Below are 19,259 nucleotides of genomic sequence, written 5' to 3'. Positions count from 1 at the left end.
GGATCCAGTCTGGGCCCCTCACACTCCCTCAGGGCTCCCACCCAGGATCCAGTCTGGACCCCTCACACTCACTCAGGGCTCCCACCCAGGATCCAGTCTGGGCCCCTCACACTCACTCAGGGCTCCCACCCAGGATCCAGTCTGGGCCCCTCACAGTCACTCAGGGCTCCCACCCAGGATCCAGTCTGGGCCCCTCACACTCACTCAGGGCTCCCACCCAGGATCCAGTCTGCGCCCCTCACACTCACTCAGGGCTCCCACCCAGGATCCAGTCTGGGCCCCTCACACTCACTCAGGGCTCCCACCCAGGAACCAGTCTGGGCCCCTCACACTCACTCAGGGCTCCCACCCAGGATCCAGTCTGGACCCCTCACAGTCACTCAGGGCTCCCACCCAGGATCCAGTCTGCGCCCCTCACAGTCACTCAGGGCTCCCACCCAGGAACCAGTCTGGGCCCCTCACACTCACTCAGGGCTCCCACCCAGGATCCAGTCTGGGCCCCTCACACTCACTCAGGGCTCCCACCCAGGATCCAGTCTGGACCCCTCACACTCACTCAGGGCTCCCACCCAGGATCCAGTCTGCGCCCCTCACACTCACTCAGGGCTCCCACCCAGGATCCAGTCTGGACCCCTCACAGTCACTCAGGGCTCCCACCCAGGATCCAGTCTGCGCCCCTCATACTCACTCAGGGCTCCCACCCAGGGTCCAGTCTGCGCCCCTCACAGTCACTCAGGGCTCCCACCCAGGATCCAGTCTGGGCCCCTCAGTCACTCAGGGCTCCCACCCAGTATCCAGTCTGCGCCCCTCACACTCACTCAGGGCTCCCACCCAGGATCCAGTCTGGGCCCCTCACAGTCACTCAGGGCTCCCACCCAGGATCCAGTCTGGGCCTCTCACACTCACTCAGGGCTCCCACCCAGGATCCAGTCTGCCCCCCTCACAGTCACTCAGGGCTCCCACCCAGGATCCAGTCTGGGCCCCTCACACTCACTGAGGGCTCCCACCCAGGATCCAGTCTGCCCCCTCACAGTCACTCAGGGCTCCCACCCAGGATCCAGTCTGGACCCCCACACTCACTCAGGGCTCCCACCCAGGGTCCAGTCTGCCCCCCTCACAGTCACTCAGGGCTCCCACCCAGGATCCAGTCTGCCCCCCTCACACTCACTCAGGGCTCCCACCCAGGATCCAGTCTGGGCCCCTCACAGTCACTCAGGGCTCCCACCCAGGATCCAGTCTGCCCCCCTCACACTCACTCAGGGCTCCCACCCAGGATCCAGTCTGGGCCCCTCACAGTCACTCAGGGCTCCCACCCAGGATCCAGTCTGGGCCCCTCACAGTCACTCAGGGCTCCCACCCAGGATCCAGTCTGCGCCCCTCACACTCCCTCAGGGCTCCCACCCAGGATCCAGTCTGCCCCCCTCACAGTCACTCAGGGCTCCCACCCAGGGTCCAGTCTGCGCCCCTCACAGTCACTCAGGGCTCCCACCCAGGATCCAGTCTGCGCCCCTCACAGTCACTCAGGGCTCCCACCCAGGATCCAGTCTGGGCCCCTCACACTCACTCAGGGCTCTCACCCAGGAACCAGTCTGAGCCCCTCACACTCACTCAGGGCTCCCACCCAGGATCCAGTCTGGGCCCCTCACAGTCACTCAGGGCTCCCACCCAGGATCCAGTCTGGGCCCCTCACAGTCACTCAGGGCTCCCGCCCAGGATCCAGTCTGGGCCCCTCACAGTCACTCAGGGCTCCCACCCAGGATCCAGTCTGGGCCCCTCACACTCACTCAGGGCTCCCACCCAGGATCCAGTCTGCCCCCCTCACACTCACTCAGGGCTCCCACCCAGGATCCAGTCTGGGCCCCTCACAGTCACTCAGGGCTCCCACCCAGGATCCAGTCTGGACCCCTCACAGTCACTCGGGGCTCCCACCCAGGATCCAGTCTGGGCCCCTCACACTCACTCAGGGCTCCCACCCAGGATCCAGTCTGGGCCCCTCACAGTCACTCAGGGCTCCCACCCAGGATCCAGTCTGGGCCCCTCACAGTCACTCAGGGCTCCCGCCCAGGATCCAGTCTGGGCCCCTCACAGTCACTCAGGGCTCCCACCCAGGATCCAGTCTGGGCCCCTCACACTCACTCAGGGCTCCCACCCAGGATCCAGTCTGCCCCCCTCACACTCACTCAGGGCTCCCACCCAGGATCCAGTCTGGGCCCCTCACAGTCACTCAGGGCTCCCACCCAGGATCCAGTCTGGGCCCCTCACAGTCACTCAGGGCTCCCACCCAGGATCCAGTCTGCCCCCTCACAGTCACTCAGGGCTCCCACCCAGGATCCAGTCTGCCCCCTCACAGTCACTCAGGGCTCCCACCCAGGATCCAGTCTGCCCCCCTCACAGTCACTCAGGGCTCCCACCCAGGATCCAGTCTGGGCCCCTCACACTCCCTCAGGGCTCCCACCCAGGCTCCAGTCTGCGCCCCTCACACTCACTCAGGGCTCCCACCCAGGATCCAGTCCGGGCCCCTCACACTCCCTCAGGGCTCCCACCCAGGATCCAGTCCAGGCCCCTCACACTCCCTCAGGGCTCCCACCCAGGCTCCAGTCTGCGCCCCTCACACTCACTCAGGGCTCCCACCCAGGATCCAGTCTGGGCCCCTCACACTCACTCAAGGCTCCCACCCAAGTACAGTCTGGACCCCTCACACTCACTCAGGGCTCCCACCCAGGATCCAGTCTGCGCCCCTCACACTCACTCAGGGCTCCCACCCAGGATCCAGTCTGGGCCCCTCACACTCACTCAGGGCTCCCACCCAGGATCCAGTCTGGGCCCCTCACAGTCACTCAGGGCTCCCACCCAGGGTCCAGTCTGCGCCCCTCACAGTCACTCAGGGCTCCCACCCAGGATCCAGTCTGGACACCTCACAGTCACTCAGGGCTCCCACCCAGGATCCAGTCTGGACCCCTCACAGTCACTCAGGGCTCCCACCCAGGATCCAGTCTGGGCCCCTCACACTCACTCAGGGCTCCCACCCAGGATCCAGTCTGCGCCCCTCACAGTCACTCAGGGCTCCCACCCAGGGTCCAGTCTGCGCCCCTCACACTCACTCAGGGCTCTCACCCAGGATCCAGTCTGCCCCCCTCACAGTCACTCAGGGCTCCCACCCAGGATCCAGTCTGGGCCCCTCAGACTCCCTCAGGGCTCCCACCCAGGAACCAGTCTGGGCCCCTCACACTCACTCAGGGCTCCCACCCAAGTACAGTCTGGACCCCTCACACTCACTCAGGGCTCCCACCCAGGATCCAGTCTGCGCCCCTCACACTCACTCAGGGCTCCCACCCAGGATCCAGTCTGGGCCCCTCACACTCACTCAGGGCTCCCACCCAGGATCCAGTCTGGGCCCCTCACACTCACTCAGGGCTCCCACCCAGGATCCAGTCTGGACCCCTCACAGTCACTCAGGGCTCCCACCCAGGATCCAGTCCGGGCCCCTCACACTCACTCAGGGCTCCCACCCAGGATCCAGTCTGCCCCCCTCACAGTCACTCAGGGCTCCCACCCAGGGTCCAGTCTGGGCCCCTCACACTCCCTCAGGGCTCCCACCCAGGATCCAGTCTGGACCCCTCACAGTCACTCAGGGCTCCCACCCAGGATCCAGTCTGGACCCTCACACTCACTCAGGGCTCCCACCCAGGGTCCAGTCTGGACCCTCACACTCACTCAGGGCTCCCACCCAGGATCCAGTCTGGACCCTCACACTCACTCAGGGCTCCCACCCAGGGTCCAGTCTGGGCCCCTCACACTCACTCAGGGCTCCCACCCAGGGTCCAGTCTGGGCCCCTCACACTCCCTCAGGGCTCCCACCCAGGATCCAGTCCGGGCCCCTCACAGTCACTCAGGGCTCCCACCCAGGATCTAGTCTGGACCCCTCACACTCACTCAGGGCTCCCACCCAGGATCCAGTCCGGGCCCCTCACAGTCACTCAGGGCTCCCACCCAGGATCCAGTCTGCGCCCCTCACAGTCACTCAGGGCTCCCACCCAGGATCCAGTCTGGACCCCTCACACTCACTCAGGGCTCCCACCCAGGATCCAGTCCGGGCCCCTCACAGTCACTCAGGGCTCCCACCCAGGATCCAGTCTGCGCCCCTCACAGTCACTCAGGGCTCCCACCCAGGATCCAGTCTGCGCCCCTCACAGTCACTCAGGGCTCCCACCCAGGATCCAGTCTGGGCCCCTCACAGTCACTCGGGGCTCCCACCCAGGATCCAGTCTGCGCCCCTCACAGTCACTCAGGGCTCCCACCCAGGATCCAGTCTGCCCCCTCACAGTCACTCAGGGCTCCCACCCAGGGTCCAGTCTGCGCCCCTCACACTCCCTCAGGGCTCCCACCCAGGATCCAGTCTGGACCCCTCACAGTCACTCAGGGCTCCCACCCAGGATCCAGTCTGCCCCCTCACAGTCACTCAGGGCTCCCACCCAGGGTCCAGTCTGCGCCCCTCACACTCCCTCAGGGCTCCCACCCAGGATCCAGTCAGGACCCCTCACAGTCACTCAGGGCTCCCACCCAGGATCCAGTCTGCGCCCCTCACAGTCACTCAGGGCTCCCACCCAGGATCCAGTCTGCCCCCTCACAGTCACTCAGGGCTCCCACCCAGGGTCCAGTCTGGTCCCTTCACACTCCCTCAGGGCTCCCACCCAGGATCCAGTCCGGGCCCCTCACAGTCACTCAGGGCTCCCACCCAGGATCCAGTCTGGGCCCCTCACAGTCACTCAGGGCTCCCACCCAGGATCCAGTCTGGGCCCCTCACACTCACTCAGGGCTCCCACCCAGGATCCAGTCTGGACCGCTCACACTCACTCAGGGCTCCCACCCAGGATCCAGTCTGGGCCCCTCACAGTCACTCAGGGCTCCCACCCAGGGTCCAGTCTGGGCCCCTCACACTCCCTCAGGGCTCCCACCCAGGATCCAGTCTGGACCCCTCACAGTCACTCAGGGCTCCCACCCAGGATCCAGTCTGGGCCCCTCACACTCACTCAGGGCTCCCACCCAGGATCCAGTCTGCCCCCCTCACAGTCACTCAGGGCTCCCACCCAGGATCCAGTCTGGACCCCTCACACTCACTCAGGGCTCCCACCCAGGATCCAGTCTGCGCCCCTCACAGTCACTCAGGGCTCTCACCCAGGAACCAGTCTGGGCCCCTCACACTCACTCAGGGCTCCCACCCAGGATCCAGTCTGGGCCCCTCACACTCACTCAGGGCTCCCACCCAGGATCCAGTCTGGGCCCCTCACACTCACTCAGGGCTCCCACCCAGGATCCAGTCTGGGCCCCTCACACTCACTCAGGGCTCCCACCCAGGATCCAGTCTGCGCCCCTCACACTCACTCAGGGATCCCACCAGGATCCAGTCTGGACCCCCACACTCACTCAGGGCTCCCACCCAGGATCCAGTCTGGACCGCTCACACTCCCTCAGGGCTCCCACCCAGGATCCAGTCTGGACCCCCACACTCACTCAGGGCTCCCACCCAGGATCCAGTCTGGACCCCTCACACTCACTCAGGGCTCCCACCCAGGATCCAGTCTGGACCCCTCACAGTCACTCAGGGCTCCCACCCAGGATCCAGTCTGGGCCCCTCACACTCACTCAGGGCTCCCACCCAGGATCCAGTCTGGGCCCCTCACAGTCACTCAGGGCTCCCACCCAGGATCCAGTCTGGACCCCCACACTCACTCAGGGCTCCCACCCAGGATCCAGTCTGGGCCCCTCACACTCACTCAGGGATCCCACCAGGATCCAGTCTGGGCCCCTCACACTCACTCAGGGATCCCACCCAGGATCCAGTCTGGACCCTCACACTCACTCAGGGATCCCACCAGGATCCAGTCTGCCCCCCTCACAGTCACTCAGGGCTCCCACCAGGATCCAGTCTGGGCCCCTCACAGTCACTCAGGGCTCCCACCCAGGATCCAGTCTGGGCCCCTCACACTCACTCAGGGCTCCCACCCAGGATCCAGTCTGGGCCCCTCACACTCACTCAGGGATCCCACCAGGATCCAGTCTGCGCCCCTCACAGTCACTCAGGGCTCCCACCCAGGATCCAGTCTGGGCCCCTCACACTCACTCAGGGATCCCACCAGGATCCAGTCTGGACCCCCACACTCACTCAGGGCTCCCACCCAGGATCCAGTCTGGACCCCCACACTCACTCAGGGCTCCCACCCAGGATCCAGTCTGGGCCCCTCACACTCACTCAGGGATCCCACCAGGATCCAGTCTGGGCCCCTCACACTCACTCAGGGATCCCACCCAGGATCCAGTCTGGACCCTCACACTCACTCAGGGCTCCCACCAGGATCCAGTCTGGGCCCCTCACACTCACTCAGGGCTCTCACCCAGGAACCAGTCTGCGCCCCTCACACTCACTCAGGGCTCCCACCCAGGATCCAGTCTGGGCCCCTCACAGTCACTCAGGGCTCCCACCCAGTATCCAGTCTGCGCCCCTCACACTCACTCAGGGCTCCCACCCAGGATCCAGTCTGGGCCCCTCACAGTCACTCAGGGCTCCCACCCAGGATCCAGTCTGGGCCCCTCACACTCACTCAGGGATCCCACCAGGATCCAGTCTGGGCCCCTCACACTCACTCAGGGCTCCCACCCAGGATCCAGTCTGGGCCCCTCACACTCACTCAGGGCTCTCACCCAGGAACCAGTCTGCGCCCCTCACACTCACTCAGGGCTCCCACCCAGGATCCAGTCTGGACCCCTCACACTCACTCAGGGCTCCCACCCAGGATCCAGTCTGGGCCCCTCACAGTCACTCAGGGCTCCCACCCAGGATCCAGTCTGGGCCCCTCACACTCACTCAGGGCTCCCACCCAGGATCCAGTCTGCCCCCCTCACAGTCACTCAGGGCTCCCACCCAGGATCCAGTCTGGACCCCCACACTCACTCAGGGATCCCACCAGGATCCAGTCTGGACCCCCACACTCACTCAGGGATCCCACCAGGATCCAGTCTGGGCCCCTCACACTCACTCAGGGATCCCACCAGGATCCAGTCTGGACCCCCACACTCACTCAGGGCTCCCACCAGGATCCAGTCTGGACCCCTCACAATCACTCAGGGATCCCACCAGGATCCAGTCTGGACCCCCACACTCACTCAGGGATCCCACCAGGATCCAGTCTGGGCCCCTCACACTCACTCAGGGATCCCACCAGGATCCAGTCTGGGCCCCTCACACTCACTCAGGGCTCTCACCCAGGAACCAGTCTGGGCCCCTCACACTCACTTAGGGCCCTCACCCAGGAACCAGTCTGCGCCCCTCACACTCACTCAGGGCTCCCACCCAGGATCCAGTCTGGGCCCCTCACACTCACTCAGGGCTCCCACCCAGGATCCAGTCTGGACCCTCACACTCACTCAGGGATCCCACCAGGAACCAGTCTGGGCCCCTCACACTCACTCAGGGCTCCCACCCAGGATCCAGTCTGGGCCCCTCACAGTCACTCAGGGCTCCCACCCAGGATCCAGTCTGGGCCCCTCACACTCACTCAGGGCTCCCACCCAGGATCCAGTCTGCCCCCCTCACACTCACTCAGGGCTCCCACCCAGGATCCAGTCTGGACCCCCACACTCACTCAGGGATCCCACCAGGATCCAGTCTGGACCCCCACACTCACTCAGGTATCCCACCAGGATCCAGTCTGGGCCCCTCACACTCACTCAGGGATCCCACCAGGATCCAGTCTGGACCCCCACACTCACTCAGGGCTCCCACCAGGATCCAGTCTGGACCCCTCACACTCACTCAGGGCTCCCACCCAGGATCCAGTCTGGGCCCCTCACACTCACTCAGGGATCCCACCAGGATCCAGTCTGGACCCCCACACTCACTCAGGGCTCCCACCAGGATCCAGTCTGGACCCCTCACACTCACTCAGGGCTCCCACCCAGGATCCAGTCTGGACCCCTCACACTCACTCAGGGATCCCACCAGGATCCAGTCTGGACCCCCACACTCACTCAGGGCTCCCACCCAGAATCCAGTCTGGACCCTCACACTCACTCAGGGCTCCCACCAGGATCCAACCAGGGCCCCTCACACTCACTCAGGGCTCCCACCCAGGATCCAGTCTGGGCCCCTCACACTCACTCAGGGCTCCCACCCAGGATCCAACCAGGGCCCCTCACACTCACTCAGGGCTCCCACCCAGGATCCAGTCTGCGCCCCTCACACTCACTCAGGGCTCCCACCCAGGATCCAGTCTGCGCCCCTCACACTCACTCAGGGCTCCCACCCAGGATCCAGTCTGCGCCCCTCACACTCCCTCAGGGCTCCCACCCAGGATCCAGTCTGGACCCCCACACTCACTCAGGGCTCCCACCCAGGATCCAGTCTGGACCGCTCACACTCACTCAGGGCTCCCACCAGGATCCAGTCTGGACCCCTCACACTCACTCAGGGCTCCCACCAGGATCCAGTCTGGGCCCCTCACACTCACTCAGGGCTCCCACCCAGTGTCCAGTCTGGGCCCCTCACAGTCACTCAGGGCTCCCACCTAGGATCCAGTCTGGGCCCCTCACACTCACTCAGGGCTCCCACCCAGGATCCAGTCTGCGCCCCTCACACTCACTCAGGGCTCCCACCCAGGATCCAACCAGGGCCCGTCACACTCACTCAGGGCTCCCACCCAGGATCCAGTCTGCGCCCCTCACACTCAGGGCTCCCACCCAGGATCCAGTCTGCGCCCCTCACACTCACTCAGGGCTCCCACCCAGGATCCAGTCTGCACCCCTCACACTCCCTCAGGGCTCCCACCCAGGATCCAGTCTGGACCCCCACACTCACTCAGGGCTCCCACCAGGATCCAGTCTGGGCCCCTCACACTCACTCAGGGCTCCCACCAGGATCCAGTCTGGGCCCCTCACACTCACTCAGGGATCCCACCCAGGATCCAGTCTGGACCCCCACACTCACTCAGGGCTCCCACCCAGGATCCAGTCTGGGCCCCTCACAGTCACTCAGGGCTCCCACCCAGGATCCAGTCTGGGCCCCTCACACTCACTCAGGGCTCCCACCCAGGATCCAGTCTGGACCCCTCACACTCACTCAGGGCTCCCACCCAGGATCCAGTCCGGGCCCCTCACACTCACTCAGGGCTCCCACCAGGATCCAGTCTGGACCCCTCACACTCACTCAGGGCTCCCACCAGGATCCAGTCTGGGCCCCTCACACTCACTCAGGGCTCCCACCCAGGATCCAGTCTGGACCCACACACTCACTCAGGGCTCCCACCCAGGGTCCAGTCTGGGCCCCTCACACTCACTCAGGGCTCCCACCAGGATCCAGTCTGGGCCCCTCACAGTCACTCAGGGCTCCCACCCAGGATCCAGTCTGGGCCCCTCACACTCACTCAGGGCTCCCACCAGGATCCAGTCTGGGCCCCTCACACTCACTCAGGGCTCCCACCCAGGATCCAGTCTGGACCCCCACACTCACTCAGGGCTCCCACCAGGATCCAGTCTGGGCCCCTCACACTCACTCAGGGCTCCCACCCAGGATCCAGTCTGCGCCCCTCACAGTCACTCAGGGCTCCCACCCAGGGTCCAGTCTGGGCCCCTCACACTCACTCAGGGCTCCCACCCAGGATCCAGTCTGGACCCCTCACAGTCACTCAGGGCTCCCACCCAGGGTCCAGTCTGCCCCCCTCACAGTCACTCAGGGCTCCCACCCAGGGTCCAGTCTGGGCCCCTCACACTCACTCAGGGCTCCCACCCAGGATCCAGTCTGGGCCCCTCACACTCACTCAGGGCTCCCACCCAGGGTCCAGTCTGGGCCCCTCACAGTCACTCAGGGCTCCCACCCAGGATCCAGTCTGGACCCCCACACTCACTCAGGGCTCCCACCAGGATCCAGTCTGGGCCCCTCACACTCACTCAGGGCTCCCACCCAGGATCCAGTCTGGACCCCTCACAGTCACTCAGGGCTTCCACCCAGGATCCAGTCTGGACACCTCACACTCACTCAGGGCTCCCACCAGGATCCAGTCTGGACCCCTCACACTCACCCAGGGCTCCCACTCAGGTTACAGTCTCGGCCCTTTAATGTTCCACCCTCGATACCAATAATATTGGCCCCGATGGAAGGGACCCCAGACACCTGTCTCACTGGTCCCTCCTGGCGCTGTCACGAGGGAGGGTTCATACATGTTCATGTTTAGAATCTTTCCCTTTAAATCAATATCACTGCAGTGGCTGTGGGTCCGGGCCTGGGCAGTGTCTGTGGGTCCAGGCCTGGGCAGTGTCTGTGGGTCCAGGCCTGGGCAGTGTCTGTGGGTCCAGGCCTGGGCAGTGTCTGTGGGTCCAGGCCTGGGCAGTGTCTGTGGGTCCAGGCCTGGGCAGTGTCTGTGGGTCCAGGCCTGGGCAGTGTCTGTGGGTCCAGGCCTGGGCAGTGTCTGTGGGTCCAGGTCCAGTCATGAGCAGTGTCTGTGGGTCCAGGTCCAGGCCTGGGCAGTGTCTGTGGGTCCAGGCCTTTGGGTCCAGGCCTGGGCAGTGTCTCTGGGTCGAGGCCTGGGCAGTGTCTCTGGGTCGAGGCCTGGGCAGTGTCTCTGGGTCGAGGCCTGGGCAGTGTCTGTGGGTCCAGGCCTGGGCAGTGTCTGTGGGTCCAGGCCTGGGCAGTGTCTGTGGGTCCAGGCCTGGGCAGTGTCTGTGGGTCCAGACCTGGGCAGTGTCTGTGGGTCCAGGCCTGGGCAGTGTCTGTGGGTCCAGGCCTGGGCAGTGTCTGTGGGTCCAGGCCTGGGCAGTGTCTGTGGGTCCAGGCCTGGGCAGTGTCTGTGGGTCCAGGCCTGGGCAGTGTCTGTGGCTCCAGGCCGGGGCAGTGTCTGTGGGTCCAGGCCTGGGCAGTGTCTGTGGCTCCAGGCCTGGGCAGTGTCTGTGGCTCCAGGCCTGGGCAGTGTCTGTGGGTCCGGGCCTGGGCAGTGTCTGTGGGTCCAGGCCTGGACAGTGTCTGTGGGTCCAGGCCTGGACAGTGTCTGTGGGACGAGGCCTGGGCAGTGTCTGTGGGTCCAGGCCTGGGCTGTGTCTGTGGGTCCAGGCCTGGGCAGTGTCCGTGGGTCCAGGCCTGGGCAGTGTCTGTGGGTCCAGGCCTTTGGGTCCAGGCCTGGGCAGTGTCTCTGGGTCGAGGCCTGGGCAGTGTCTGTGGGTCCAGGCCTGGGCAGTGTCTGTGGGTCCAGGCCTGGGCAGTGTCTGTGGGTCCAGGCCTGGGCAGTGTCTGTGCGTCCAGGCCTGGGCAGTGTCTGTGGGTCCCGGCCTGGGCAGTGTCTGTGGGTCCCGGCCGGGGCAGTGTCTGTGGGTCCAGGCCTGGGCAGTGTCTGTGGGTCCAGGCCGGGGCAGTGTCTGTGGGTCCAGGCCTGGGCAGTGTCTGTGGGTCCAGGCCTGGGCAGTGTCTGTGCGTCCAGGCCTGGGCAGTGTCTGTGCGTCCAGGCCTGGGCAGTGTCTGTGGGTCCAGGCCTGGGCAGTGTCTGTGGGTCCAGGCCTGGGCAGTGGCTGTGGGTCCAGGCCTGGGCAGTGTCTGTGGGTCCAGGCTTGGGCAGTGCCTCTGGGTCCAGGCCTGGGCAGTGTCTGTGGGTCCAGGCCTGGGCAGTGTCTGTGGGTCCAGGCCTTGGCAGTGTCTGTGGCTCCGGGCCTGTGCAGTGTCTGTGGGTCCAGGCCTGGGCAGTGCCTGTGGGTCCAGGCCTGGGCAGTGTCTGTGGGTCCAGGCCTGGGCAGTGTCTGTGGGTCCAGGCCTGGGCAGTGTCTGTGGGTCCAGGCCTGGGCAGTGTCTGTGATCCAGGCCTGGGCAGTGTCTTTGCGTCCAGGCCTGGGCAGTGTCTGTGCGTCCAGGCCTGGGCAGTGTCTGTGGGTCCAGGCCTTTGGGTCCAGGCCTGGGCAGTATCTGTGGGTCCAGGCCGGGGCAGTGTCTCCAGGCCTGGGCAGTGTCTGTGGGTCCAGGCCTGGGCAGTGTCTGTGCGTCCAGGCCTGGGCAGTGTCTGTGCGTCCAGGCCTGGGCAGTGTCTGTGGGTCCAGCCCTGGGCAGTGTCTGTGGGTCCAGGCCGGGGCAGTGTCTGTGGGTCCAGGCCTGGGCAGTGTCTGTGGGTCCAGCCCTGGGCAGTGGCTGTGGGTCCAGGCCTGTGGGTCCAGGCCTGGGCAGTGTCTGTGGGTCCAGGCCGGGGCAGTGTCTGTGGGTCCAGGCCGGGGCAGTGTCTGTGGGTCCAGGCCTGGGCAGTGTCTGTGGGTCCAGGCCTGGGCAGTGTCTGTGGGTCCAGGCCTGGGCAGTGTCTGTGGGTCCAGGCCTGGGCAGTGTCTGTGGGTCCAGCCCTGGGCAGTGTCTGTGGGTCCAGGCCTGGGCAGTGTCTGTGGGTCCAGGCCTGGGCACTGTCTGTGGGTCCAGGCCTGGGCAGTGTCTGTGGGTCCAGGCCTGGGCAGTGTCTGTGGGTCCAGCCCTGGGCAGTGTCTGTGGGTCCAGGCCTGGGCAGTGGCTGTGGGTCCAGGCCTGGGCAGTGGCTGTGGGTCCAGGCCTTTGGGTCCAGGCCTGGGCAGTGTCTGTGCTCCAGGCTTGGGCAGTGTCTGTGGGTCCAGGCCTGGGCAGTGTCTGTGGGTCCAGGCCGGGGCAGTGTCTGTGGGTCCAGGCCTGGGCAGTGTCTGTGCCTCCAGGCCTGGGCAGTGTCTGTGGGTCCAGCCCTGGGCAGTGTCTGTGGGTCCAGGCCTGGGCAGTGTCTGTGGGTCCAGGCCTGGGCAGTGGCTGTGGGTCCAGCCCTGGGCAGTGTCTGTGGGTCCAGCCCTGGGCAGTGTCTGTGGGTCCAGGCCTGGGCAGTGCCTGTGGGTCCAGGCCTGGGCAGTGCCTGTGGGTCCAGGCCTGGGCAGTGTTTGTGGGTCCAGGCCTGGGCAGTGTCTGTGGGTCCAGGCCTGGGCAGTGTCTGTGATCCAGGCCTGGGCAGTGTCTTTGCGTCCAGGCCTGGTCAGTGTCTGTGGGTCCGGGCCTGGGCAGTGTCTGTGGGTCCAGGCCTGGGCAGTGTCTGTGGGTCCTGGCCTGGGCAGTGTCTGTGGGTCCTGGCCTGGGCAGTGTCTGTGGGTCCAGGCCTGGGCAGTGTCTGTGCGTCCAGGCCTGGGCAGTGTCTGTGGGTCCAGGCCTGTGGGTCCAGGCCTGGGCAGTGTCTGTGGGTCCAGGCCGGGGCAGTGTCTCCAGGCCGGGGCAGTGTCTCTGGGTCCAGGCCTGGGCAGTGTCTCCAGGCCTGGGCAGTGTCTGTGGGTCCAGGCCGGGGCAGTGTCTCCAGGCCTGGGCAGTGTCTGTGGGTCCGGGCCTGGGCAGTGTCTGTGGGTCCAGGCCTGGGCAGTGTCTGTGGGTCCCGGCCTGGGCAGTGTCTGTGGGTCCCGGCCGGGGCAGTGTCTGTGGGTCCAGCCCTGGGCAGTGTCTGTGGGTCCAGCCCTGGGCAGTGTCTGTGGGTCCAGGCCGGGGCAGTGTCTGTGGGTCCAGGCCTGGGCAGTGGCTGTGGGTCCAGGCCTGTGGGTCCAGGCCTGGGCAGTGTCTGTGGGTCCAGGCCGGGGCAGTGTCTGTGGGTCCAGGCCTGGGCAGTGTCTGTGGGTCCAGGCCTGGGCAGTGTCTGTGCGTCCAGGCCTGGGCAGTGTCTGTGGGTCCAGGCCTGGGCAGTGTCTGTGGGTCCAGGCCCGGGCAGTGGCTGTGGGTCCAGGCCTGGGCAGTGTCTGTGGGTCCAGGCCTGGGCAGTGTCTGTGGGTCCAGCCCTGGGCAGTGTCTGTGGGTCCAGGCCTGGGCAGTGGCTGTGGGTCCAGGCCTGGGCAGTGTCTGTGGGTCCAGGCCTTTGGGTCCAGGCCTGGGCAGTGTCTGTGCTCCAGGCCTGGGCAGTGTCTGTGGGTCCAGGCCTGGGCAGTGGCTGTGGGTCCAGGCCTGGCCAGTGTCTGTGGGTCCAGGCCTGGGCAGTGTCTGTGGCTCCAGGCCGGGGCAGTGTCTGTGGGTCCAGGCCGGGGCAGTGTCTGTGGCTCCAGGCCGGGGCAGTGTCTGTGGCTCCAGGCCTGGGCAGTGTCTGTGGGTCGAGGCCTGGGCAGTGTCTGTGGGTCCGGGCCTGGGCAGTGTCTGTGGGTCCCGGCCTGGGCAGTGTCTGTGGGTCCAGGCCTGGGCAGTGTCTGTGGGTCCAGGCCTGGGCAGTGTCTGTCGGTCCAGGCCTGGGCAGTGTCTGTGGGTCCAGGCCTGGACAGTGTCTGTGGGACGAGGCCTGGGCAGTGTCTGTGGGTCCAGGCCTGGGCTGTGTCTGTGGGTCCAGGCCTGGGCAGTGTCCGTGGGTCCAGGCCTTTGGGTCCAGCCCTGGGCAGTGTCTGTGGGTCGAGGCCTGGGCAGTGTCTGTGCTCCAGGCCTGGCAGTGTCTGTGGGTCCAGGCCTGGGCACTGTCTGTGGGTCCAGGCCTGGGCAGTGTCTGTGGGTCCAGGCCTTTGGGTCCAGGCCTGGGCAGTGTCTCTGGGTCGAGGCCTGGGCAGTGTCTGTGGGTCCAGGCCTGGGCAGTGTCTGTGGGTCCAGGCCTGGGCAGTGTCTGTGGGTCCAGGCCTGGGCAGTGTCTGTGCGTCCAGGCCTGGGCAGTGTCTGTGGGTCCCGGCCTGGGCAGTGTCTGTGGGTCCCGGCCTGGGCAGTGTCTGTGGGTCCAGGCCTGGGCAGTGTCTGTGGGTCCAGGCCGGGGCAGTGTCTGTGGGTCCAGGCCTGGGCAGTGTCTGTGGGTCCAGGCCTGGGCAGTGTCTGTGCGTCCAGGCCTGGGCAGTGTCTGTGGGTCCAGCCCTGGGCAGTGTCTGTGGGTCCAGCCCTGGGCAGTGTCTGTGGGTCCAGGCCTGGGCAGTGTCTGTGGGTCCAGGCCTGGGCAGTGTCTGTGGCTCCGGGCCTGTGCAGTGTCTGTGGGTCCAGGCTTGGGCAGTGCCTGTGGGTCCAGGCCTGGGCAGTGTCTGTGGGTCCAGGCCTGGGCAGTGTCTGTGGGTCCAGGCCTGGGCAGTGTCTGTGGGTCCAGGCCTGGGCAGTGTCTGTGATCCAGGCCTGGGCAGTGTCTTTGCGTCCAGGCCTGGGCAGTGTCTGTGCGTCCAGGCCTGGGCAGTGTCTGTGGGTCCAGGCCTGTGGGTCCAGGCCTGGGCAGTGTCTGTGGGTCCAGGCCTGGGCAGTGTCTGTGGCTCCGGGCCTGTGCAGTGTCTGTGGGTCCAGGCTTGGGCAGTGCCTGTGGGTCCAGGCCTGGGCAGTGTCTGTGGGTCCAGGCCTGGGCAGTGTCTGTGGGTCCAGGCCTGGGCAGTGTCTGTGGGTCCAGGCCTGGGCAGTGTCTGTGATCCAGGCCTGGGCAGTGTCTGTGGGTCCAGGCCTGGGCAGTGTCTGTGCGTCCAGGCCTGGGCAGTGTCTGTGGGTCCAGCCCTGGGCAGTGTCTGTGGGTCCAGCCCTGGGCAGTGTCTGTGGGTCCAGGCCGGGGCAGTGTCTGTGGGTCCAGGCCTGGGCAGTGTCTGTGGGTCCAGCCCTGGGCAGTGGCTGTGGGTCCAGGCCTGTGGGTCCAGGCCTGGGCAGTGTCTGTGGGTCCAGGCCGGGGCAGTGTCTGTGGGTCCAGGCCGGGGCAGTGTCTGTGGGTCCAGGCCTGGGCAGTGTCTGTGGGTCCAGGCCTGGGCAGTGTCTGTGCGTCCAGGCCTGGGCAGTGTCTGTGGGTCCAGCCCTGGGCAGTGTCTGTGGGTCCAGGCCTGGGCAGTGTCTGTGGGTCCAGGCCTGGGCAGTGTCTGTGGGTCCAGGCCTGGGCAGTGTCTGTGGGTCCAGGCCTGGGCAGTGTCTGTGGGTCCAGGCTTGGGCAGTGTCTGTGGGTCCAGCCCTGGGCAGTGTCTGTGGGTCCAGGCCTGGGCAGTGGCTGTGGGTCCAGGCCTGGGCAGTGGCTGTGGGTCCAGGCCTTTGGGTCCAGGCCTGGGCAGTGTCTGTGCTCCAGGCTTGGGCAGTGTCTGTGGGTCCAGGCCTGGGCAGTGTCTGTGGGTCCAGGCCGGGGCAGTGTCTGTGGGTCCAGGCCTGGGCAGTGTCTGTGCCTCCAGGCCTGGGCAGTGTCTGTGGGTCCAGCCCTGGGCAGTGTCTGTGGGTCCAGGCCTGGGCAGTGTCTGTGGGTCCAGGCCTGGGCAGTGGCTGTGGGTCCAGGCCTGGGCAGTGTCTGTGGGTCCAGCCCTGGGCAGTGTCTGTGGGTCCAGCCCTGGGCAGTGTCTGTGGGTCCAGCCCTGGGCAGTGTCTGTGGGTCCAGCCCTGGGCAGTGTCTGTGGGTCCAGGCCTGGGCAGTGCCTGTGGGTCCAGGCCTGGGCAGTGTTTGTGGGTCCAGGCCTGGGCAGTGTCTGTGGGTCCAGGCCTGGGCAGTGTCTGTGGGTCCAGGCCTGGGCAGTGTCTGTGATCCAGGCCTGGGCAGTGTCTTTGCGTCCAGGCCTGGGCAGTGTCTGTGGGTCCGGGCCTGGGCAGTGTCTGTGGGTCCAGGCCTGGGCAGTGTCTGTGGGACGAGGCCTGGGCAGTGTCTGTGGGTCCAGGCCTGGGCAGTGTCTGTGCGTCCAGGCCTGGGCAGTGTCTGTGGGTCCAGGCCTGTGGGTCCAGGCCTGGGCAGTGTCTGTGGGTCCAGGCCGGGGCAGTGTCTCCAGGCCGGGGCAGTGTCTCCAGGCCGGGGCAGTGTCTGTGGGTCCAGGCCGGGGCAGTGTCTCCAGGCCTGGGCAGTGTCTGTGGGTCCGGGCCTGGGCAGTGTCTGTGGGTCCAGGCCTGGGCAGTGTCTGTGGGTCCCGGCCTGGGCAGTGTCTGTGGGTCCCGGCCGGGGCAGTGTCTGTGGGTCCAGCCCTGGGCAGTGTCTGTGGGTCCAGGCCGGGGCAGTGTCCGTGGGTCCAGGCCTGGGCAGTGGCTGTGGGTCCAGGCCTGTGGGTCGAGGCCTGGGCAGTGTCTGTGGGTCCAGGCCGGGGCAGTGTCTGTGGGTCCAGGCCTGGGCAGTGTCTGTGGGTCCAGACCTGGGCAGTGTCTGTGCGTCCAGGCCTGGGCAGTGTCTGTGGGTCCAGGCCTGGGCAGTGTCTGTGGGTCCAGGCCTGGGCAGTGGCTGTGGGTCCAGGCCTGGGCAGTGTCTGTGGGTCCAGGCCTGGGCAGTGTCTGTGGGTCCAGGCCTGGGCAGTGTCTGTGGGTCCAGCCCTGGGCAGTGTCTGTGGGTCCAGGCCTGGGCAGTGGCTGTGGGTCCAGGCCTGGGCAGTGTCTGTGGGTCCAGGCCTTTGGGTCCAGGCCTGGGCAGTGTCTGTGCTCCAGGCCTGGGCAGTGTCTGTGGGTCCAGGCCTGGGCAGTGGCTGTGGGTCCAGGCCTTTGGGTCCAGGCCTGGGCAGTGTCTGTGGGTCCAGGCCTGGGCAGTGTCCGTGGGTCCAGGCCTTTGGGTCCAGGCCTGGGCAGTGTCTGTGGGTCCAGGCCTGGGCAGTGTCCGTGGGTCCAGGCCTGGGCAGTGTCTGTGGGTCCAGGCCTCGGCAGTGTCTGTGGGTCCAGGCCTGGGCAGTGTCCGTGGGTCCAGGCCTGGGCAGTGTCTGTGGGTCCAGGCCTGGGCAGTGTCCGTGGGTCCAGGCCTGGGCAGTGTCCGTGGGTCCAGGCCTGGGCAGTGTCTGTGGGTCCAGGCCTGGGCAGTGTCTGTGGGTCGAGGCCTGGGCAGTGTCTGTGGGTCGAGGCCTGGGCAGTGTCTGTGGGTCGAGGCCTGGGCAGTGTCTGTGGGTCCAGGCCTGGGCAGTGTCTGTGCTCCAGGCCTGGGCAGTGTCTGTGCTCCAGGCCTGGGCAGTGTCTGTGGGTCCAGGCCTGGGCAGTGTCTGTGGGTCGAGGCCTGGGCAGTGTCTGTGGGTCCAGCCCTGGGCAGTGTCTGTGGGTCGAGGCCTGGGCAGTGTCTGTGGGTCGAGGCCTGGGCAGTGTCTGTGGGTCGAGGCCTGGGCAGTGTCTGTGGGTCCAGGCCTGGGCAGTGTCTGTGGGTCGAGGCCTGGGCAGTGTCTGTGGGTCGAGGCCTGGGCAGTGTCTGTGGCTCCAGGCCTGGGCAGTGTCTGTGGGTCCAGGCCTGGGCAGTGTCTGTGGGTCGAGGCCTGGGCAGTGTCTGTGGCTCCAGGCCTGGGCAGTGTCTGTGGGTCCAGGCCTGTGCAGTGTCTGTGGGTCCAGGCCTGGGCAGTGTCTGTGGGTCCAGGCCTGGGCAGTGTCTGTGGGTCCAGGCCTGGGCAGTGTCTGTGGGTCCAGGCCTGGGCAGTGTCTGTGGGTCCAGGCCTGGGCAGTGTCTCTGGGTCCAGGCCTGGGCAGTGTCTGTGGGTCCAGGCCTGGGCAGTGTCTGTGGGTCCAGGCCTGGGCAGTGTCTGTGGGTCCCGGCCTGGGCAGTGTCTGTGGGTCCAGGGCCCTCCATTAGGTTTTACCTCAGAGTCCTGTCACTGGTCTGTTAGTGATGAAAATACCTTTGGGTCACTAAGCATTGGCTAAAGCACTACAGGCCCTTCCTGGCGCAGACCTCGAGAGTATCAGAGGGAGGTTGTCTCAACTCCTCCTTTCATTTCCTGAACCCTCCCAGTTTATGCGCCTTTATTTCATTCATCTTTGTCCAGGAAGCCGCGCACCTGGAGTCCTTACAATGGTTTGGTTAAAGTTGTTCTATGTTTACATTAAACCAGGTTCTCTGTCATTGCCCTCCTGATTTTCTTCGCATTTCACTTTCTAAAAATACTTTTCTCTACGATAAAGTTTTGTGATAGAACGTCATTTTGTTTGCCTGCAGCGCCACCCAGTCGCCTCAGTCTTTCCCTTTCTGCATCCTTGCTGGAGCACCCCTTCAAATTTTCCCATGACGCTCTCTTCTTTAAAGGCGTGGCCCAGCTCTCCACAGCTCTAGACTTGTCCACCTTGAGAAGTCTTGAGAACTTAACCGTCCATGAATATAAGCTTTGAACCTTAATTTCCCATAAAACAAACCTAATCACAAATGAGCTGAGCTGAATTAACTTGTTGGGAAACTGAGAAATTTCCTAGTTATCACAAAGGAAAGTTTCAATTCTATTAAGGACGCGGAGGCGAGGATTATGCATGTCCTTTCTTCATTTTATTGACAGCAAGTTCAAAGGAAAAAGCGAAAAACACTCCATGAACTACATATCCCATGAAACCACTCGGTAACCATGGTGACCAAGTGACCAATCACAGTCCATCCAACAAGTCCATATAATCAATCCACTGGCGTAGTCCTTCCTCTTTCGCTGCT

This window comes from Lissotriton helveticus, chromosome 5_1 (assembly GCF_964261635.1).
Source record: "Lissotriton helveticus chromosome 5_1, aLisHel1.1, whole genome shotgun sequence".
NCBI classification, from domain to species: domain Eukaryota; kingdom Metazoa; phylum Chordata; class Amphibia; order Caudata; family Salamandridae; genus Lissotriton; species Lissotriton helveticus.
The sequence above is the reverse complement of the archived record's forward strand: the minus strand, read 5'-3'. Positions refer to the sequence as shown.